Raw genomic sequence first — 14,341 nt, forward strand, 5'->3', positions numbered from 1 at the left:
CTAAACATGTTGAGACGTAAATAATAGCGAGAAAACGAAAAAGTGAAAAAGAAGGGAAAATAAAGGGGGGAGGGGGAAAACCCCAAAACTGTATATTTTACAAGGTTGTTATTGTACTTCACCAGATCTTAAGCTATTACAGTATTTGTAAGAATGGATTCCAAATATCATTGAATTTGACCATGGCAAGTCTGCGTTTATATGCAAGTTGTTCATAAACAAACCTCACATCTTCCCTTCTCCATCACTGGATTCTTAACAGAAAGAGCAAGCAAAAGACAAACTCTTCCAGGATTTGGATGCAAACAAAGACAACCAACTGAGTTTTGACGAAGTGAGCCGGCTGATCTCAAGATACCTTAATGATACCCATGAAAAGTTCAAGCATCTGTAGAAAAGCGGGCTGAGAGTCAGACAATGAAAAGAAGACCCAGCAAATTCTCCAGGGGCTGTTTTCAGGGGTGTGTTGGATACCAACCTCCCCCCCCCCTCCAACCCCTGCTCACATTCTCTTGTTGAGAACCAAATACTTTGGCAATAAAATAAGAAATAGATGTTTAACCTGGAAATTCTCAGATGTGTCCTTTCACTCCAAAAAGAACCCTGTGAGGTAGGTTAGGCAAGGTGTGAGAGTTCATGGCTGAGTGGGGACTTGAAGCCTGATCTCCCAGAGTCTAGTGTAACCCTCTAATCACTACACCACACTGTCTCTCTCAGTTCAACCCTGCAATTCTATGATTCTTCTGGATCAGGATTAAGGTGTCCATGAGTCCTATGTAGGACAGGGCAGCTCCCCATTTGAATGCTATTTGTTATTTAGCTCATTTAAGTGTTGTTCATATGACTTACACATATATCTACTTATATATTGAATAATTGCATTATCTGCTTACCCAAGTTTCTAATGCAAACATGCAACATGTATTGGGGACTATCTTAAAAGAATGTAATTTTGCCATGATGCAGTAAGAGAAGTGGAAATAACGCCAGGATGTGCACTCCTGACAAACCTGTCTGTTATTTTTGTTTTTTAGTTAGTTAAAGATCTGGCCTTAAATTGCAATACAAAGGGGTTGTTTTGAGCCAGAACTCACCAAACGTCAGGGGGGCACCATTGCCAGTACAGTCATACCTCGGTTTAAATACGCCTCGGTTTGAGTATTTTCAGTTTAAGTACTCCGCAGACCTGTCTGGAACGGATTAATCCACTTTCCATTACTTTCTTTTATAAAAAATATATTTATTAAGAATTTTCTGAAACAACAAGGCATACACACCCACACAACAGAGAAAAAAACCAATATAAAAACAAAAGCAAAATACAAAATACAAAAAAAGCCACAATACAAAAATTACAAAAAGAAAACAAAAATTCTAACTTATAAAACTTATCTCCAATCTAATCAGCATTTGAGGAATGTTGGATGGTATGCAATGTTTTTACGGGATCAGAGGCCTTTCAGGAAATACCTAAAATCAAATATTAAGCCAAGTGATGCCCAGAAACTGGATGAGGCCAAAGGGAACGGGGCAGTGAAAAGCTAGTTTTGCAAGACTTTGCTTCAGCCGCATTCCCTCTAGTTCCCTTTCCTTGTAGTTGCCCACTTAGACATGTAGAAGCAAGTTGAATGAATGAATGAATAATTTATTACGGTCGGAGACCAGCTTTTAAAACACGTTTGGGGGAACAATCCCAAAGGACAAAACATACATATAAAACTTCATTCAATTATAAAATTAATGTTTATAAATACAGTGAGCATACGGTACTTAAAACTTTAAGATAAGCTGCCGCAGAGAACTGGCCTTGGGTCGTTTGGAGAACCAGATTTAAGGACTTTCAAATGAACGAGTTTGGCTCAGGGGAAGGTCTATATCTGCAGATCTGAACACGGAATCTGGCGACCGTCTGGGTTGTCTTCCGATCTTTGCCTAACAGGAGCAGGATGTATATTTGCTTTTCCGTGAGCTCAGCTAGCCTCACCAGAGTGGAATCAAGGATCTCTTTATAGAAGGGACATCTAAAAAATAGATGCTCTGGGCTCCCCCCCATGAACAGGCGCAGAGTCTTTGGGCGTATGGGACATGCCAGTCTATGTGTTTTAGCAGGGTCTCCTCTGGGTATAAGTTGGCTGCATATGGAAATCATTCCAACCGTTGCAGCAAAGAATGTACCCAGCACCCATATTGCGCAAGAATGCATGCTGTTTTCAGAAACTTCGGGCCCCACCTATATCCACAAAACAGTTTAACTGCAATGTGATTAATGAGTTCTAAGAGAGCAATGAATTCTAAGAGAGCAATGAAAAGCGATGCCGCACCGCAGGTGTAAACCTGTTGTTCCTAAATGATGAACGGTGATTGGCCACAAGCAGCAGGGAGGGAGCGCCAGCCCCCAGAGGTGCCTTGCTGAAGGAAGATCTCCATCAGATACCTTGAGCACCAGGTGCTCAACATGGGAGTGTCATTTGAGAAGGAGCCAAGATTTCATAAGTGGGGGGTGGGATCAGGACTCTGGATAGGGTATAAGAAGTGGGAGCAATTTAGGGCTCTTCATCCAACTTTGGCGCATTCGAACTCTCTTGTTTATCACCAACCAAGGTAAGCTGAAGACTATGGGAAGCTTTCTTGGGTTCTTGTTGGGTTATTCGTTGGACATAGGGTGCTAAACCTTTTTGAGATTATCAGGTAGGGCAGGTCTGAGAAACCTGTAGGCAAGGCTCCAGATGCTCGGGACTCCAACTCCCATCAGCCCCAGCCAGCATGGCCAATGGACAAAGATGACCAAGTCCGGCAACATCTGGTGGACTGTAGGTTCCCCATCGTTGCAGTAGCTCTAACACAATTCAAGGTGCTCACATTGGTATTTAAAGCCCTAAATGTCTAATTCCCTGCAGACCCTCTCAAGTGATATGGCCGGGCCTCTTTGTAGGTCCATCACTCTCTGGAGTTCAGTTGGTGATGGTGGCCTGGAGAAGACCTTCTCTGTGGCAGCCCTTTAGTTGTGAATCTCCTTCCACACAGAGGTGCATCATAGAATCATAGAATATTGGAAGGGACCCCAAGGGTCATCTCGTCTAATTCCCTGCAATGATGATGATGATGATGATGATGATGATGATGATGATAATTCTGGGTGGTTTCCAACAGAAAAATAAAATAAAATAATCTATTAAACATTAAAAGCCTCCCTAAACAGGGCTGCCTTCAGATGTCTTCTAAAAATCTGGTAGCTGTTTTTCTCTTTGACATCTGATGGGAGGGCGTTCCACAGGGCAGGTGCCACTACCGAGAAGGCCCTCTGCCTGTTTCCCTGTAACTTGGCTTTTCACAATGAGGAAACTGGCAGAAGGCCCTCGGCACTGGACCTCAGTGTCCGGGCAGAGCGATGAAGGTGGAGACGCTCCTTCAGGTATACTGGACCGAGGCCATTTAGGGCTTTAAAGGTCAGCACCAACACTTTGAATTGTACTCGGAAACGTACTGGGAGCCAATGTAGGACTTTCAGGACCGGTGTTATGTGGTCTCGACGGCCGCTCCCAGTCACCAGTCTAGCTGCCGCATTCTGGATTAGTTGTAGTTTCCGGGTCACCTTCAAAGGTAGCCCCACGTAGAGTGCATTGCAGTAGTCCAAGCGGGTGATAACTAGAGCATGCACCACTCTGGCAAGACAGTCCACAGGCAGGTAGGGTCTCATCCTGCATACCAGATGGAGCTGATAGACAGCTGCCCTTGACACAGAATTGACCTGCGCCTCCATGGACAGCTGTGAGTATAAAAAGACTCCCAGGCTGCGCACCTGGTCCTTCAGGGGCACAATTACCCCATTCAGGACCAGGGAGTCCTCCACACCTGCCTGCCTCCTGTCCCCCACAAACAGTACTTCTGTCTTGTCTTGTCAGGATTAAACCTCAACCTGTTAGCCTTGCAATGCAGGAATCACAGCTAAAGCAGGCATTGTAGATGACCATCCAACCTCTGCTTAGAAACCTCAAAGGAATGAGATTCTACAACTTCCTGAGGGGGTCCATTCCACTGTCAAACAGCTCTTGCTGTCAGAAAGTTATTCCTGGTTAGTTGGAATCTCCTTTCTTTAGCTTGATTCCATTGGTACATCCAGCACCTTCATTATACAGCTTCCAGTATAGATGCACCCCTTCATGCTGGCTTTTAATATGGTGTTTTAAGGTTGAAACCTGTCTTGGAACCTTAGGGGAAAGGGTGGAGAATAATGACAATCTCAGTACTTTGTGAGTATCTGTTTAGAAGAAAACCCAGAAAAATTGAACCCCCCTTGTTTTCTGGTCCCCCACGAGATCTAACAGAATCTGGTGGGTCACCACATTGGCACTCCCTGTTCTGTCTACCACAACCTGGTGTTCTCCAAATGTTTTGCATTACAACTCCCATGAACCCCAACATCATGGCAATGGGTTCCTCACCCCTTGACTGCCCTAGTGGAGATGGTAGCAGTGGGAGGTTTCACGGCTGGAGGGCAGTGAGCAATGGTCTTAGCAATGGTCTTAGCTCAGGATTTTATAGAAGGTTCTATTTCCTCCCTGACATTTTGTTTTGATACTCACAAGAGCCCAGTGAGGTAGGATCAAAGATGGGAGGCGAACCTGTGGCACTTCAGATGTAGCCATTTCCAAATAGTCCATTACTTTTAGAAGCCATTCCTCCTTCATTGGAACCTTCTCTGATTTCCTTTCCTGAACATATATCATTCTAGCTGCTTTTGTCACATACGTAAATAGTTTGGTCATCTTCTTTGGAATGTCTGCCCCTATTATCCCTGCAAGAAAGGCTTCGCTTCTTTGGGGAATAACCAACTTAAACATCTTCTTTAGCATCTCTCACCTTTTTAAGGCTGGATCAGGATTTTATAGAAGGTTCTATTTCCTCCCTGACATTTTTTTTTTTGATACTCACAAGAACCCAGTGAGGTAGGATCAAAGATGGGAGGCGAACCTGTGGCACTCCAGATGTTGCTGGACTCCAGCTCCCATCATCCTTGACCATCGACCATGGTGGCTGGAGTTGATGGGGGCCAAGGACTTCTGGGGGGGGGGCAAGGATTCCCTATCCCTGTCACTGGCCCATCTGGCTGTTCTGTTTCTGTTCTGTTCTGTTTCCACAAGACTTTCCACTAGTGCAACGGACCTTCCCTCTCCCCTCCCTGTCACCCCCACCAAATCTGTTCTGAGTGTTTCCGCAACCCTCTGGAGCAGATTTGGGAGAGAACACCAGGAGATGAGAGAGAGGTGAAGCGCCATTGTGCAAGTGGAAATCCTTGTGCTAGCAGAACAACATGGCTGTGTCCAGTCCAAGATTTTTAAGAGTATACCTGGGAGCATCTATGGATTTACATTTAACAACAACAATTTCCTTGCACTCTGTTACACTGATGCATTATGAAAGTTCTCAATTTCTCAAGAAAACGGTTCCAGGGCTGCCCACTTCCTCTGCCCCTGGCTGTGTCCGTCAATTTCCCCTTGTTTACTAGGTCTCCAGATTTTGCATATCCAGCCTTCAACACCTGGAATATATATTTATATTTTCTAGTGGTTTTTTCCCAACTCCTTTTCTACTGCATTATATTACAAATTCTTATTTTTTAACCAAAGTATTTTTTACCCTCCAATACAATTCATTTGTCATTTTTCTTCCGCTGCTCATATCTCAAATCCTGCCATAGCTGCCAAGTCTCCCGTTTTCCCCGGGAAAACCCCTTTTTTTACTTACCTTTTCCCAGTGGTCCCCCGTATCACTTCGTCTCCCGTTTTTCTCCGTTATTTTCTCCTGCCGGTGGCCATTTTTTTCTTTCCGATTTGCCCTTCTATGGGCACCAAAAATGGCCGCCGCCAGCTTCAAAAGCCGCATGTACGCATGTCTGGAAGTGCATAGAAGTCACTTCCGGTGTTGGCGGTGGCCATTTTGGTGCCCATAGATGGGCGGAGCGTCACCGGAAGTTGCGTCGGAGCACTTCCTGACATGCGCATAAGCGATTTTCGAAGCCCGCGGCAGCCATTTTGGGTGCCCATAGAAGGGCAAAGCGACACGGGAAGTTACATCGACGCAACTTCCGGTGTCAAATGGCTGCCGGTCCCAGATTCTGCAGTCCGGAACTTGGAAGGTAAGAATCCTGCTCACAATTTCATTTCTTTTTCAAATAGTCCAAAAAAGGCCTCCATTTTTTTCTATTAAAAGTTCATCCTTTTGGTCTCATAATTTTGCTGTCAGCTTAGCCATTTCCGAATACCGTAGTCCATTACTTTTAGAAGCCGTTCCTCCTTCATTGGAACCTTCTCTAATTTCCTTTCCTCAACATATATCATTCTAGCTGCTTTTGTCACATACGTAAATAGTTTGGTCATCTTCTTTGGAATGTCTGCCCCTATTATCCCTGCAAGAAAGGCTTCACGTCTTTGGGGAATAACCAACTTAAACATCTTCTTCAGCATCTCTCACCTTTTTAAGGCTTTTATCTTTAACTGACCAAAAAAAAAGGCCTAATTTCCATTTCTCTTATGTGTAAGCCATCTGAACAACACTTAAATGAGCTAAATAAATAAAAAATAGAATTCAAAAATAGAATTATAAATTTGAAGAGTTGGAAGGGACCCTGAGGATTAACTAATCCCAACCCCAAGCATTGCAGGAATAATAATAATAATAATAATAATAATAATAATAATAATAATAATAATAGTTTGGATGTGATATCCCGCTTTATCATTACCCGAAGGAGTCTCATAGCAGCTAACACTCTCCTTTACCTTCCTCCCCCACAACAAACACTCTGTGAGGTGAGTGGGGCTGAGAGACTTCAGAGAAGTGTGACTAGCCCAAGCTCACCCAGCAGCTGCATGTGGAGGAGCGGAGAGGCGAACCCCGTTCCCCAGATTACGAGTAACCACTTCACCACACTGGCTGTCACATATGGGTATAGAACCCGCAGCCTTGCTGCTATCAGCACCAAGCTCTAACCAATTGAGCTATCCAACAAATAATCCAAGCAGAGCCGCTAATATGTTCCCATGGATTCCCAGGTTGCCACCAGAAGACCTTTGGAATGTCCAAGCCCAAGACTCCGTTGCAACAACATTTTGAACAATTCATTGACATCTACCACACGTACTCTGGGAATTCTTCAAGCATTGACAAGCAGGCATTTAAGAAGATGCTGGACGAGCAGTTTCCTGACATTGATGAGGTGAGGGGGAGATAAGAAGAGGCAGGGTTCCTTTGGCCATGTTAAGAGGGGGAGGGGCTGAAATCCATAGCTGCCAAGTCTCCCGTTTTCCCCAGGAAAACCCCTTTTTTACTTACCTTTTCCCGGTGGTCCCCCGTATCACTTCGTCTCCCGTTTTTCTCCGTTATTTTCTCCTGCCGGCGGCCATTTTTTTCTTTCCGATTTGCCCTTCTATGGGCACCAAAAATGGCTGCCGCCAGCTTCAAAAGCCGCATGTACGCATGTCCGGAAGTGCATAGACGTCACTTCCGGTGTTGGCGGCGGCCATTTTTGTGCCCATCGATGCGCGGAGCGTCACCGGAAGTTGTGTCGGAGCACTTCCTGACATGCGCACAAGCGATTTTCGAAGCCGGTGGCAGCCATTTTGGGTGCCCATAGAAGGGCAAAGCGACACGGGAAGTTACATCGACGCAACTTCCGGTGTCAAATGGCTGCCGGTCCCGGATTCTGCAGTCCGGAACTTGGAAGGTAAGGCTGAAATCTCACCAGGTCTCTGCTTTGAATCATGCTCTGAAAACAAAGCATATCTAGGGATGGGAAGATACGTCTGTTTCAGTCTCTTTTCAGTCTTAAATTCTGTTATCCCCATTTGCAATCCATTAAAAATGTTTTTTATAATTCTTTCATTTAAACATTTTTAACATTTTTGTACAGTGGTATCTTGGTTTACAAACACAATTGGTTCCGGAGGTCTGTACTTAACCTGAAGCAAACTTAACCTGAAGTGAACTTTCCCATTGAAAGTAATGGAAAGTGGATTAATCCATTCCAGACAGGTCTGCGGAGTACTGAAACTGAAACTACTCAACCGAGGCATACTTAAACCGAGGTATGACCATATGCATTTTTGCCCAATACAGCCATATCTTGGTTTAAGTATGCCTCGGTTTGAGTATTTTCAGTTTAAGTACTCCACGGACCGCCTGGATCGGATTAATCCACTTTCCATTACTTTCAATGGGAAAGTTCACTTCAGGTTAAGTTTGCTTCAGGTTAAGTACAGACTTCCGGAACCAATTGTGTTTGTAAACCGAGGTACCACTGTATACACATTTTTGCAAAGCACCTTTCCCTAATAAGCTGTATTTTTCTATGTTATTATTGCATAGATTATAGATATCGATCGATCGATCGATCGATCAATAGAGATGATAAATAGATAGATGATAGATGATAGATAGATAGATAGATAGATAGATAGATATGATAGATATATTTGTGCACACTTTACTGTAGCATATTAATTTTTATACATATTACTTGGCTGGGGAAATGCAACAAACACATCTGAAGTCTTCTCTCCTCCATTTCCCCACCCCCAACACTGCAGTCTCCCTTGAAGCAACAAAAGAGAGACCAGCTCTTCGACGAGGCAGACATAAACAAGGACGGCAAACTGAGTTTTGATGAAATGGGCCACCTGATGGCAAAATTAGTTGCTGCAACACATGACAAACTCCGCAAGTAATAAGGGCCACTGGAAAAATGACTCAGCGAATCCTCCAGGAGACGGTGCTCAGGGGCGCGTTGGATACTAACCTTCCGAACACACACAAACCCCTTTCCGCATTCACTAGCTTGGAATGTAATGCTTTGGCAATAGAATACGAAATAAACATCTAACTTGGAAATCATTTGGTGTCTTATTTCAACCTCATTCTGACAAACTGCAATTCTGACAAATTGCAATACACAGGGTTGTTTTTGAGCCAGAACTCACCAAAAGTTAGGGGGGCACCATTGCCATTTTAAGAGATCAAGTGAGGCATTCATGGTGAGTTCCGGCACTTCTTTTCCTAGAAAAATAGCATGGGTGATACATGCTTTCTGCCTAACTATCTGTCAAAACTCCAAATACTCCAAAATATAAAGATAAATATCTCAAGTGGATTGCAAAATCTGGAGACGTAGTAAACATGGTGAAATTGACTAATACAACTGGGGCAGAGGGAGTGGACAGCCTTGGAACTGTTCTCTTCAGAATGGAGTTTTCATAATGTGTTGGTGCAACAGAGTGCAAAGAAATGATAGTCCCAAAATATCTAGAGGGCCGAGTTTGCCTATGCCTTGTAGTCTAACCCTCTAATCATTACACCACGCTGGCTCTCTCAGTTCAACTCACACTGGTTCAAATCTCCACTGCCTCCTGGCTAGCAGCTGCAAAGAGGGAATCGGCAAGACACTTGGGCCACCATGATGATATCTTAATAACTTCTATTCTGAAACACGGGAAGCTGATGCAGAGGCGTAAATGTGGCCGGAGGGTCTTCCCTTTCTCTTCTCTTCCCTGGACTTCGCCTCCTCTACTGCAGGAGGAGGAAGGGAAGGGAGCAGGTGGCTAGGGGTAGACTTATTTTTTGGAGAAGGAGGAGCGGGTGCACATGTGTGAGCTAAAAATGGTGGCAGGAGGAGCTGCATGATTGCCGTAACTTTGGTTTTGGAACTCAGTTCTGGAACCCCTCTGGTGCATGCCATTGCCAATATAAGAGAACAAGGCAGGTGTCCGTGGTGAATTCCAGCACCTCTTTTTCTAGAAAAATAGCACCAGTCATAACCACTCTGGGATTCGAGACTTTCAGGACAAGGTCACAAAGCCATGGTGGCTTAACATTTTTTGTGACTGTCCCGTCAAAATTGGGGCACTTATAGGGTGTGTCTGAAGAGGTGTGTGAAGAAGGATTGAGGAACTGAAATTGACAGACCCACTTGTAGCCAATGGTAGTCCTACTCAGAGTAAACCCATTGTAATACACATAGCTAGCGTCAGGTCTATGTGTTTTAGCAGGGTCTCCTCTGGGTAGAGGTTGGCTGCATAGGACCCATGGAAATCATTCTAATAATTGAAGCAAAGAATGCACCCAGCACGTGCATTGCGCAAGAATGCATGCTGATTTGAGAAACTTCAGGCCCCACCTATAGCCACGAAGAAGTTTGACCGCAATATGATTTGTGAATTCTAAGAAAGCAATGTTGACCAGAGGGTGTAAACTTGGGGCTCCTAAGTGACAGACAGTGATTGGCCACAAGCTGCAGGGAGGGAGCCCCAGCCCCCAGAGGTGTCTTGCTGAAGGAAGATCTTCATCAGATATCTTGAGCACAGGGGTTAATGTGTACAACTGGGGAGTGTCATTTGAGAAGGAGCAAACATTTCGCAAGTGGGGGGTGGGAGCAGGATTCTAGATGGGGTATAAGAGGTGGGAGCGATTTAGGGCTCTTCATCCGACTTTGGGGCATTCAAACGCTCTTCTTCATCACCAACCAAGGTAAGCTGAAGACCATGGGAAGCTTTCTTGGGTTCTTGTTGGGTTATACACTGGACATAGGGTGCTAAATCTTTTTGAGATTATCAGATAGGGCAGGGATGAAAAACTTGTAGGCAAGGCTGCAGATGTTCAGGACTCCAACTCCCACCAGCCCCAGCCAGCATGGTCAATGGACAAGGATGACAAAGTCCGACAACCTCTGGAGGATTGTAAGTTCCCCATCTTTGCATCAGCTCCAATCCAATTCAAGGTGCTCACATTGGTGTTTAAAGCCCTAAATGTCTCGCTCCCTAACTATCTCAAGGGCGGCCTCCTTCCATACAGACCCCCTGTTCTGAGAGTTTCTCCAACCCTCTGGAGCAGATTTTTTTTTGGGGGGGGTGCGAGAGTCTAGGGAAACAAGAAAGGTAAAGTTACAGGTAGGTAGCCGTGTTGGTCTGAGTCGAAGCAAAATAAAAAAATTCCTTCAGTAGCACCTTAAAGACCAACTAAGTTTATATTTTGGTATGAGCTTTCGTGTGCATGCACACTTCTTCAGATACACTAGAAACAGAAAGGTAAAGTTCTGTTATGCAAGTGGAGATCCTTGTGTTACCACAATAACTTGGAGGCGTCCAGACCAAGATATTTAAGAGTATCCCTGGCAGCACCTATGGATTTACATTTAACAACAACCATTTCCTTGCACTCTGTTGCACCAACACATTATGAAAACTCTCCATTTCTGAAGAAAACAGTTCCAAGGCTCTCTGCCCTCTCCTCTCTGCCCCGGCTGTATTAGTCAATTTCACCATGTTTCCTAGGTCTCCAGAATTGTATATCCACTTGAGTTATTTATCTTTATATTTTCCAGTTTTTCGAGTTTTGGCAGATAGTTAGGCTGAAAGCATGTATCATCCTTGCTATTTTTCTAGGAAAAGAAGTGCCGGAACTCACCATGAATGCCTCACTTGATCTCTTATAATGGCAATGGCGCCCCCCTGACTTTTGGTGAGTTCCGGCTCAAAAAATCCCCTGTGTATCGCAATTTAAGACCAGATCTTTAACCAACTAAAAAACAAAAATAACAGACAGGTCTGTTGGGAATGCACATGGTAGGGTTATTTCCAGTGCTTTTTTCCTGGGGGTACGCAGACCCCTAAACATTTTTGAATCTAGGTTTGGCCTCATTGAGGAGCAGTATTTAAACTTGAGTAGGAAAACATTTTTTAAAGAAAAAAAAGCACTGGATATTTCCATTTCTTTTATTGCATCATGGCAAAATGGCATTCTTTTAAGATAATCCCCAATACATGTTGCGTGTTTGCATGTGAAACTTTAGTAAGTAGACAATGCAGTTATTCATTTTGTAAGTAGTTGTACATGTAAGCCATATGAACAACACTTAAATGAGCTAAATAAAAAAACAAATACAAGTAGAGAGCTGTCCTGTGTTAGGTAAACATTAGGAATAACTTCCTGACAGTAAGAGCTGGTCGACAGTGGACTTTGCTGCCAAGGGGTGTGGTGGAGTCTCCTTCTTTGGAGGTCTTTAAGCAGAGGCACGGCAGCCATCTGTCAGGAATGCTTTGATGGTGTTTCCTGCTTTGCAGGGGGTTGGACTGGATGGCCCTTGTGGTCTCTTCCAACTCTATGATTCTATGATTCTGGGTAGGACACATGAGCACTTTATTCTTGGTCTTGAAGAATCATAGAATTGCATAGTTGGAGGATCATCTTGCCCCAAGATGGGGATCAAACCTGCAACCAAGGTGTTATCAGCACCACGCTCTAACCAACTGAACTACCCAGGCAGAGCCGCTCATGTGTTCCTATGAATTCCCAGGTTGCCACCAGAAGCCCTTCGAAATGTCCAAGGCCAAGACTCAGTTGGAACAAATTATTGAACAATACATAGAACTCTACTATAGGTACTCTGGGGATTCTGACAGCCTTGACAAGCAGGCATTTAAGAAGATGCTGGATGAGCAGTTTCCTGACACTGATGAGGTGAGGGGGAGATAAGAAGAGGCAGGGGCAAATTCTGGCCATTCAAGGGCCTGGGACACCCATTTGCAACAATGTGCAAGGTTCCTTTGGCCATGTTAAGAGGGGGAGGGGCTGAAATCTCACCAGGTCTCTGCTTTGTAGCATGCTCTGAAAACAAAGCATATCTAGAGGTGGGCAGATATGTCTTTTTCAGTCTCTTTTCGGTCTTAAATTCCGTTATCCCCATTTGCGCTGCATTTTTTAAAAAAACGTTTATTGTAATTCTTTCCTATTAAAGATATTTTTGTATGCATTTTTGCCTAATATACACATTTTTGCAAAACACCTTTCCCTAATAACCTGCATTTTTGTATGTTATTATTGCATAGATTATAGATATAGATAGATAGATAGATAGATATTGATAGATAGATAGAGATGATAGATAGATTAGATAGATACAGTGGTGCCTCGATTTATGAATTTAATCCGTTCCGAAGGCACCTTCGTAGGATCGAAAAAGCGCCATTGGAAACGCGATTTCCCATAGGAATGCATTGGAAACGGAAAAATTCGTAAGTCGAATCAACCCTATCTAAAAATTCGTAAGTCAAAAAATCCCTATCTAAAACCGCCGCCATTTCCTTTCAGATGTTGAGACATTCGTAAGCGCGTGGCCATTTGCCCCATTTGTAAGTTGAAAAATTCAGTTGTCGAGTCGTTTGTAAGTCAAGGTACCACTGTAGATAGATAGATATTTTTGTATGCATTTTTGCCCAATATACGCATTTTTGCAAAGCACCTTTCCCTAGTATGCTCCATTTTTGTATGTTATTATTGCATATATATATATATATATATATATATATATATATATATATGCGCACTTTACCACAACATATGAATTTTTATATACATTGCTTGGCTGGGGAAATGCAACAAACACATCTGAAGTCTTCTCTCCTCCATTTCCCCACCCCCAACACTGCCGTCTCCCTTGAAGCAACAAAAGAGAGACCAGCTCTTCGACGAGGCAGACATAAACAAGGACGGCAAACTGAGTTTTGCTGAAGTGGGCCGCCTGATTGCAAAATTCATTGCTGAAACTCATGACAAACTCCACAAGTAAGAAGGGCCACTGAAAAAAAATTGGTCCAGCAAATCCTTCAGGAGATGGTGCTCAGGGGCGTGTTGGGTACTTACCTTCCGAACATACACAAACCCCTATCTGTATTCACTAGCTTGGAATGCAATGCTTTGGCAATAGAATAAGAAATAAAAATTTAACTTGGAAATCATTTAGTGTCTTATTTCAACCTTTTTCTGACAAACTGCAGTCCAACTGGCTTTTCTATATTCAAACTCTTTCCCAGGAGACTATGGAAGATTAGTTTATTTACACACCTCCTTTCATCTTAGAAGTTCATTCCCATCTAGGTCAAATACTGTATCTGAATTTCCCGGACATAGCCGAAATTCATGTCTGGGCGGAAACCACTGAAATGTCTGAGTGTATGGCAACCGTTGTCAATTTGGGTGAATTTAATTTAAAATAGCTCAAAAACTTCAATATCTTTTTTTGAGATCTTGCAGAACTAAATAAAGCTCAACAACTCCCCCCCCCTCAAAAAACCCCACAAACTTTTTTGGAATATGGCAACCCTACTATACCTAGAAGCAACCCTTGGTGTGATTGTTGGAGTGTTGGAACCAAGAGCAGTGGTGCAGAACTTTGTGGGGGGTGGGGAGCATAGGGGCAGTCGCCCCAGGAGCAAAATTGTTAGGCGGCATAAAATTTCAACCCCCAGTGCTGCCTCAATACAGGTGTGCACTTCCATTCCTGGGCTCCATTGAA

At 43.7% G+C, this 14,341-nt stretch overlaps 1 protein-coding gene across 4 annotated transcripts in view; it reads left to right on the plus strand.

Annotated features, from left to right (window-relative positions):
• Nucleotides 1-8,886, plus strand: part of LOC118076606 (protein S100-A12-like) — a 39,545-nt gene extending 30,659 nt beyond the window's left edge. For all 4 annotated transcript variants that reach the window (XR_009556953.1, XR_009556952.1, XR_009556955.1 and 1 more), the window contains 3 exons: nt 263-2,601; nt 7,053-7,216; nt 8,586-8,886. The gene's annotated coding sequence lies outside the window, so the exon portion shown is untranslated. The remainder of the gene's footprint in view (nt 1-262; nt 2,602-7,052; nt 7,217-8,585) is intronic.
• Nucleotides 8,887-14,341: the final 5,455 nt, after the last annotated feature.

The sequence above is a fragment of the Zootoca vivipara genome, chromosome 17 (assembly GCF_963506605.1).
Source record: "Zootoca vivipara chromosome 17, rZooViv1.1, whole genome shotgun sequence".
NCBI lineage: Eukaryota > Metazoa > Chordata > Lepidosauria > Squamata > Lacertidae > Zootoca > Zootoca vivipara.